The following is an 8,806-nucleotide window of genomic DNA, read 5'->3' as shown; positions in this document are numbered from 1 at the left end:
ACTTACAAACCCTACCACTACCACTATAAATAACAACCCTATTTTATAAAAATAACACACCATGTCGGATTCGGGTTTCGGTAATTTCAACATCAACGACCCTCAATTTTCCGAAGGATTGAACTACTTGGACGACGAATCGTTTCAAGATTTCGTGTTCTCCGCTATGTCACAATCCGAATATTCGGTCCCGGACACACAACCAGAGCCAGAATCGGTGCCGGCTAAACACGCAAAACGATCTCACAAAAGTAAGGGGAAGAAAATCGGAGAAGCGGGTGGTTCATCGGCACCGGTTAAGCGGAAGGTTACTCCGTGGTCTAAAGAAGAGAAACTTGCGTTGGCAAATGCTTGGATTGAAATATCCCAAGATCGGAACGCGGGTAAATTATTTTTCGAATTTTATTTTTCAATATATCTTTTTAGTTTTGTATGCAATTATTACATTTTTTGTTATTTATTTTGTAGCCGACTTTCAAAGACGTCGAGTTTTTTGGGCCAAGGTTCGGGAATGTTTTTATAAGCAAGTGGGGAGTACGGATCGTACCGAAAATATGATATCGGGTCGGTGGACCGATATTCGTAAATTTGTAGGATTGTTTACCAACCTACAAAACCGAAATGCAGTCCGAATGTGGCCGAGTGGGACCGATGATCTCTCGGTTTACCAATTCACTTGTGATGAATGGAAACAAGAGGTGTTTAGGAGGTACGGGATGATGAAGACGTTTAACGAGGGCTACTTGTGGGAGTTGTTAAGGAGGTGCTCGAAATGGATGCAACAATGTGCGGATGACTTTGGCGAAGGGGCAAAACGTACGAAAACTAGTTCGTCCGGCACATACGTCTCTTCGAGCGGGTCGGAGAATCAAATTGAACTCGACCTAAACTTGTCCGAAGGTCATTTGAAAGACCAAGGTTGTAGCCGCCCCCCGGGTAGGGAACGTGGGAAAAAACCAGTTGGTGATGACGACTTTAAAAAGGAAATTAAGGAATTGTCAAGTGGCCTCTTCTCGATTGGTGAAGCTCGACATACAAAAAACCGGCTCAAGAGTTTGGCTTTTTTAGCCAAGGACTTTAGCCACCTACCGCCATCCGACCAAGCGATAATGGAGGAAGAAAAAGATCGTATTCGGAAGGAATTGACGAAAAAAAATAAAAATGTTATTTTTATGTATTTTTTTAGAGGTTGTTGCATTTTAAATTTATGTTTTTATTTTCCTTTTTATTTATGTTATTATGAAATGTTTTAATTTAGTATTTTTGTGTTTAACAAACAAAAAAAAATTAATCAAGCCCCGGATCACCTGGACCACTACACCCTCTGGGGCCTGATCATGTCGTGTCGTAAATATATTGGATCACTTGGGCTTGAATCAAGCCCCACTACCCTTAGCCTTAGTTGATGGAGGATGAAATCGAGCTATGCATATTTAATTCTTGGTTTAGGAGATTATGTGAGGTCATCCCCAAGAAGCTATACACCATGAGATGCTAAATGTGAAGAAATCCCCTAAATGTGGCTATTTAGGTCTTGAATAAGGTGAAGAATACACCTACGACATTTTGTTACACATGTACACTCAATAAGATAGTATTGAGAATTAACCGTGCGCTAACCCTGACATATTTTTATATAACACAGGTGTATAGATATCTTTCAGACTTTCTCATTCATTTATTTATGAATTAACTGGGATGTAGGTGTCGTACACGGTCATGTGGCGCTGGTGTTCCACGCGTAACACGAGTTTGTAGGCAATTATATATAGAGCAAGGTTTTAATAAAAAGTAGAATTATCCTAGAAAGTGTAAGAAGTGTTTTGACCATTATATCAAAATATCTAATCAAGGGCAAGATTGTAATCAACCAACTAATTTTAATTATGTTATTTTCCTTTATATTAATCACAATCAGTTACAATTCCTTAATTATAGTAATCATAATATTTTATAAAATCATTAACAAAAAAGGCCGATCATCTACAACAACCTACGTTTGTGACCGATTCTCATTAATCCATCGCCGATTATACCAGCATTCTTTATCGGCGATCGTACCAGCATTCTTTATCTTCAACATGAGTAATTTCAAGGATGTTGATGAATTAGGTAAACTTGAATACGTTATGGAGTGTTTAATTTTTATTTCATGTTATATAATCATCATATTTGTTCTTCCTTTATACCCTCTTATGATATCCATTAATGGTGTAAAGAAGGATCTTTTTCAAGTGAATTTCTATGTGTACCGTTTTTTTAGGTGTTATGATTATTTTGTTATCCTTTCCCATGATGATGTGTTTTTCACTCCCCTTAGGTTTTGATGGTTATTTAGTTATCTCCTGGTAACTGTGTTTTTCTTGCTACGTGTAAATTTTCAGATTAAATACTTTTTGAACATCTGTGTGTGTGTGTGTGTGTTTTTGTGTCATTTTAACCAATGCAAGTTATTTGTTTCAGTTAGTGTGTTTTATAAATGTAGGTAATTCTGAACATCTGTTTGTTTTTTTTTTTTGTCGTTGTAACCAATGCAAATTTTTTGTTTCAGTTAGTGTGTTTTACAAATTTAGGTACTGTTAAGATGTTATAACACTTCAGATTTTATTTTTCTTGTTTTAAATGTGTGCTTTTAAACGTCAATGTCTTCTGTGGGCTCTCTGTTGTGGAACTTAACTTTTATTGTTTGTTATATCCGATTATAGATCCACCCGCGTACAAGGAAGTTGGAATTCAGCTTGTATCTCCAAATTCTGGTAGGAAGGCGTACACTCCACTAGTGTCTGCCTCAATCAAACCTAATGAAAGAATGATCTTTGAAAATCTTCAAGCCGCTGAGTCTTTTTATAGAAGATACGCTTTAGCGGGCGGTTTTTCTATCAGGAAAGGAACACAGTGGGTGGACAAAAATGTTGTCCGTTTGAAGTATTTTGTTTGCACTAAGGAAGACTCAAGAACTGTTAAGGAAGTGGACACATTAAGTGAAGAGTTCAAAGGGAAAAAACAAAGTAGGAAGCCATCTCAAAGAACAAATTGTGAAGCCCAAATAAGGTTAATTTTAACCGACAATGGCATGTATAGGGTCAAATATTTTGGTGAAGCACACAATCATCCTTTTGTTGATGAAGACGATATCCACTTCTTAAAGTCTGCTCGCGAGCTTACGTTTACCCACAAAAAGATGTTAGACGATCTTGCTAATATTAACATTGGTCCGGTAAAAGCTTTTAACATTATGAGGACCATGTATGGTGGGTTTGATAAAGTTGGCGCAACCAAGTCTGATTGCAAAAACTACAAAAGAAGTATCAACTTATTCATTGGAGACTACGATGCTAAGATGGCTGTTCAATGTCTTATGGCGAAGAAAGAATTCGGTCCCAATTTCTCATGTGATTATTCTACTGCAGCAGACGGGGCATTAAAGGGTTTATTTTGGGCCGATGAGCGAGCCAAGATGAATTTCTACGTCTTTGGTGATGTTGTTTCATTTGATGTAACATATCGGCATAACAAGTAATATCATTGACAACCAAAAATTTTATTTCTTTTTTTTATGTTTTATTTATTGATTCATTTGTTTTACAGGTATAACTTGGTTTTTGTTCCATTTTAGGAATTGACAACCCTAATAGGAATGTTACCCTTGGTGCAGCGTTGCTTGGATCGGAAACCGCAGAATCTTACACTTGGTTGCTGAATTGTTTTAAGAAGGCTTTTGGCTATGCACTAGCAGTTGTTGTAACTGACCAAGATCCCGCCATGAAACGTGCAATTGAAGACGTTTTTCCTAATTCTAGGCATCGACTTTGCATGTGACATATTATGGATAAGCTGTCCGGGAAGGTACAAGAGAACTCTTTTTTTGTTTATGTTGTTTATTGTTACTGTACATAGTTTGTTTGATTGTGTTATAATATGCCATTATATTATTTCAGGTAGGATCCGGCCTTTGCAACACCACAGATTTTAAGACTCGGTTGTGTGATATTGTTTGGACCGACTCAATAACACCTGAATTGTTCGAAACGGAGTGGGCTTCAATAATGGATGACTTTCAGTTAAACGATCACACTTGGCTAAAAGACATATTCAACATTAGAGAGTCATGGATTCCTGCTCACTATCGCGAAGAAACCATGTCTGGTCTTATGCGTACTTCATCCAGATTAGAGAGCGAGAATCATTGTTTTAGCCAGTTTTGTAACCCACGTTGCACTTTGGTTGAGTTTCTGGCCCATTTTGAGACTGCATTGGATCATCAAAGACATGAGCATCGTAAGAACGATCATGATTGTAGGTATACAGCAGCCGAGATATGGAGTAACTACACACTTGAGAAACAAGCAGTTGAAATCTATACGAGAACTGTTTTTTTTATGTCCAATTGGAAATACAAGCTGCTCTTCACAATTGCACTTCCAGGTGTTACGTCCTCGTCGATGACTTTCTGAAATTCAATATTCGTGACTTTCTACACTTACCTGCTTCTTTTCACGAGGTATATCGGATTCTCAATATGCTAGGTTTACTGTGTTTATATTTCATTTTTACACTTTAAATAACTATACATTGTTCTTCATGGTAGGTTATGATTCGCAACGAAGACATCACTGTTTATTGTAGTTGTAAAAGGTTCGAGCAATTCGGTTTACTGTGTCGTCACATTTTTAAGGTGCTCCACATTTTGGATATCAGGGTATTTCCCAAACAGTACATCAATCGTAGGTGGACAAAAGACGCTGTGTCTAACAGCCCTATGCAGTCTATTGGTTTTGACGAGCCCAACATAGACAAAAGTACTGATGTGTATCGTGTTGTTCGAGACATCAACATTGCGCACGACCATATCATAAACAAGCTGGTTGATGACATGCAAAAGTTACATCATTACCGCGACTACATTAACGCGTACAAAAGTACAGTAGACGAGGTTACTTTCGACGCCCCTAGACCTAGTCGGCAAGACAGGTTCGCTGAACTAACCGGTGTGACACAACCAGATCAAATCCATATTCGTGCCCTGATTGGTGTTAGGACTAAAGGTTGTGGGCTTCCAATTCGCTTCAGGTCATTACGCGAGCAAGCTATAAGTCAAAAGCAACTGGACAAGCCCCTAATGCCAGCAGAATATGTCGTGAACCTGGTCATAACACCCGCAACCATCACTTGTTCAGTATCAACAACAAACCTCCACAGGATCCTTCACAAGATGGAGCAAGCAATTCACATGAAGAAAATATGGAAGAGTAGCCCGTTACGTCTTTTACAAATACACTTTAATCTTATATCACCTTATACTTTATTATGGTTTGTTGATGGGTTTTTATTTCACCATAGACTTTAGTATGTTTTGTTTATTGGTTTTTATTTCACCTTAGACATTATTATGGATTGTTGATGGTTTTTTCCATTACACTTTAATCTTATTTAACCTTAGACTTTATTATGGTTTGTTGACGGGTTTTTATTTCACTAAAGACTTTAGTATGTTTTTATTTTGTTGATGGGTTTTAATTTCACTATAGACTTTAGTATGTTTTGTTGATTGGTTTTTATTTCACCTTAGACTTTAGTATGTTTTGTTTATTGGTTTTTATTTCACCTTAGACATTATTATGGATTATTGATGGTACATTATTATGGATAGTTGATGGTTTTTATTTAAGGTTTCATGTTTACTAACTTTTTGTTTTACACAACTGGTGGATGTTTTTTTAGCAACACCTGATGGGTGATCATATGGTTTTGTCCAATATTTTCCAAAGCTGTTCAAATTTAATCTTTGTTCATATGGTGCCTACTCAAACATTTCACATAGCACCTGACCATGTTTTTTTTATTAAAGCGTTTTGTTTTGTAAAACATTTTACTTATAATAAATTGATTCATTAGCTAAACTTGAATTACGAAGCACATGTAAAAAAAACTAGATGTGTTTTAAACAAAACAAATAACCAAACTATTTTTAACCCCGAGTTTATCACCTATATAATCATCACACACGTTTCAAACATTTTCATTTTCCAAAATATGTAAACAGTTCAAACGTTTGCCAAATACGTAAACAAGGCCAACACATAAACAATCTACCATTCATAAAAACTGTCAAAAACTGTTAACTATTAAAAGAAACAGTCATATCTGTCAACAGTCATTCGAGATTTAACTTGTCCATGATTCTTTTAGGAGCTGTCTTGTCCAGATTCGCTTTCTCGGTCGCAGACAACTGGTGATATTCCAACATATCTTGTAATAACATTTCTCTCATCACGTTTACATCGCTAAGTAGAATCTTAGCCACGTATTTCCTTCTAAGATCTTCAAGCTCTTCCTTTTGTTTCCCTAACACCCGTCCACGTTTGTCAAGTTCTTCAGCAAGACCACAATCAACAACCCACTCTTTAGTATTCCCACCTTTAAACGTCTCCATGTGTCTCATAACAAACACCCCGCAATCCACATAGTTGTATGTCGTCCTCCATGGTACATCGACCCGCGTTATCTTTGATGTTTTAAATTTCGACCCCCCTGGTGGTCTACTAAAGCCAAATACCCAGCCATTGTCTCTCGCTGAAAATCAATTATTCCAACATAAATTTTTGTCTACAAATAATATTACTCGATACGAACATAAGAATAACATACCATTTTTTTGGGCCACCCTCTGTATCTGCTTTTGAAAGACTCCCTTGTCCCCATGTTATCAATAATATGAATCTGGCACGTCTTCAAGTTGAAAGTCACCAGATAAAAGTGTTTACCGCTTATTATCGGTATTAACACCAACTCTACCTCTTGAATGCTTTTCAGCTTTTGAGCTTGAAGCATTTTATCCATCGCCTCAGCAAAATTTTTGATCCTCGTGGACACGTCTTTCTCGTAATGATTCAGTAGCTGTTCATATACGTTTATTATATACTATAACCAATTATAATTATATTCCAGGAAGTGTCACTTACCAACATTACTGATGAACAGTATAGCCTAGGCACCGAGTTGTGTTTCGCTCTTATCGATTCCTCATAATTCAGCACGCTTGCCCATGCAGACATCACTGATACATGCACCCACACGTCCGGGCGCAAAGTCTCCAAAAAAACACGCCTGACGTAAACACCATCATCTGTGCTAAATACAACATCCCTATTTACACAACAAACCGAATAACAAAATTCATCACCGAAACTATAATTTTATAACATGCAACCATATAATAATTTACAGCAGTTAACACTTACCTTTGATCCCCATACATGGCGAAAATATAATCTGCCATGCTACTTTCCCCCTTAGATATTGCAGCTCCCAAACTCACTGAACGTTTAGCAAAAGGCGAGCAAAACGCTTCTGATAGGAACCTATGTCGTCGAGGACTTTGATCGATACCTGATGTGTCATTACTTTCAAATACTACTTCCTTTCCTTTACTTACAGATCTTGGTGTTTCGTCAAACGTTTTCCGATCTGCCGACTGCACGTTCACTTCCGGTAAATTAAAAACCACCTTCAGGTTTCTTGGTGTTGTCACAACTTGAGTAGATTCAGGCTTTCGAATGTTCGATTTCACTTCGTGGTACGTTTCAACGTTAGACAAACCTTCATTCTTATTCACATCCTCTTTCTTCTTGATGGTGTATTTACCCAGAATCGACTTCCACTGTTCCTCAAGCTCTTTTATCAACAAGCTACCTGAACACATGTCGTGTGCTTCTTCAAACTCACGGCATATATCTCCATACACGTTATCAAAATGTTTCATCAAGTCACTTATCCTTGCTCGGTCCTATTATTTTAAGACAATCAACAAAGCAAAAACAAACAATTAGTGCACATCACATACATCTAACTGACCTAAAATACAAAACCCGCAACCAAAACGTACCTCCTCCTCGGTTTGTGTAGAGATGTACAACGGATCTTTAAAATTTGCAACAGGCTTGGCAATTTCTAAAGACTCCACGACACCATCCACATATGCCACGTCATCATCCTTTTTCTATTCAACCTCACACTCTTTCCTTTTCACGCCCGATTTTTTTTCCTTGATCACCATTTTCTTTAACTCCTTTTTCGTAAACTTTTTCGCCACATTACCACCAACATCCTCCACCTTCTGTCTCTTTCCACTGTTTTCAAGTTTTCCTAAGGAGGCGCGATCACCCACTCGTTTGCTTTCCAATATATCTTGTAGTTTAAAAAGGTCATCGTCTGTAAAGATGTTCACTGGCAACAAAATTTTTCCCTTCTCCACCACATTTCCAAAGTGTTCGTTTGCGTAAGCAAGCTGCGTTACAACAGTTACATTACTAAAATTAACTAATGAAAACTAATTTCAATATAAAAGACATAACTTACCGCAAGCACTGTCATTGATCAGTTGTACTCCTTGTTTTCCTTCCGTTTTTTACGGGTTCTTCTCAATGACATCACCACGTATTCACACCAATTCATCTCCCTAACTGCGTCAATATCTTTAATTGATGGTATGAATCGTTGGTTCACTGTGTTATTACCAGTAATATCTCCCATATATGTCCCAAACACAACGAGAAAGTTCATTTTGAAATGCCATCCACTATCAATCTGTTTTTTGGCATGCTCCATAAACTTTAGCGAGCACACCTTTGCTTTTGGGTCAGGGAATTGATTCATTCACCTATTTACAACCTCATATTCTAACCTTGGCTTATTTGTTTCTACTATCTCGACATTTCCCCTAGGTATTCCTAACAAACGTTCCACCAGTTGCGGAGTTATCTTAACTTCTTTATCCCCCAAATTTAGCACACTACTGTCGGGGTTG

At 37.4% G+C, this 8,806-nt stretch overlaps 1 pseudogene; it reads left to right on the top strand.

Moving 5' to 3' along the window:
• Positions 1-2,809: 2,809 nt before the first annotated feature.
• Positions 2,810-5,347, top strand: LOC143600564 (protein FAR1-RELATED SEQUENCE 5-like; annotated as a pseudogene).
• The last annotated feature ends 3,459 nt before the right edge of the window (positions 5,348-8,806 follow it).

Source organism: Bidens hawaiensis, unplaced genomic scaffold (assembly GCF_021521415.1).
Source record: "Bidens hawaiensis isolate Kalapana, Puna unplaced genomic scaffold, B.hawaiensis_p1.1 tig00054300_1, whole genome shotgun sequence".
In the NCBI taxonomy this organism is placed as follows: Eukaryota; Viridiplantae; Streptophyta; class Magnoliopsida; order Asterales; family Asteraceae; genus Bidens; species Bidens hawaiensis.
The sequence above is the reverse complement of the archived record's forward strand: the minus strand, read 5'-3'. Positions and strand labels throughout refer to the sequence as shown.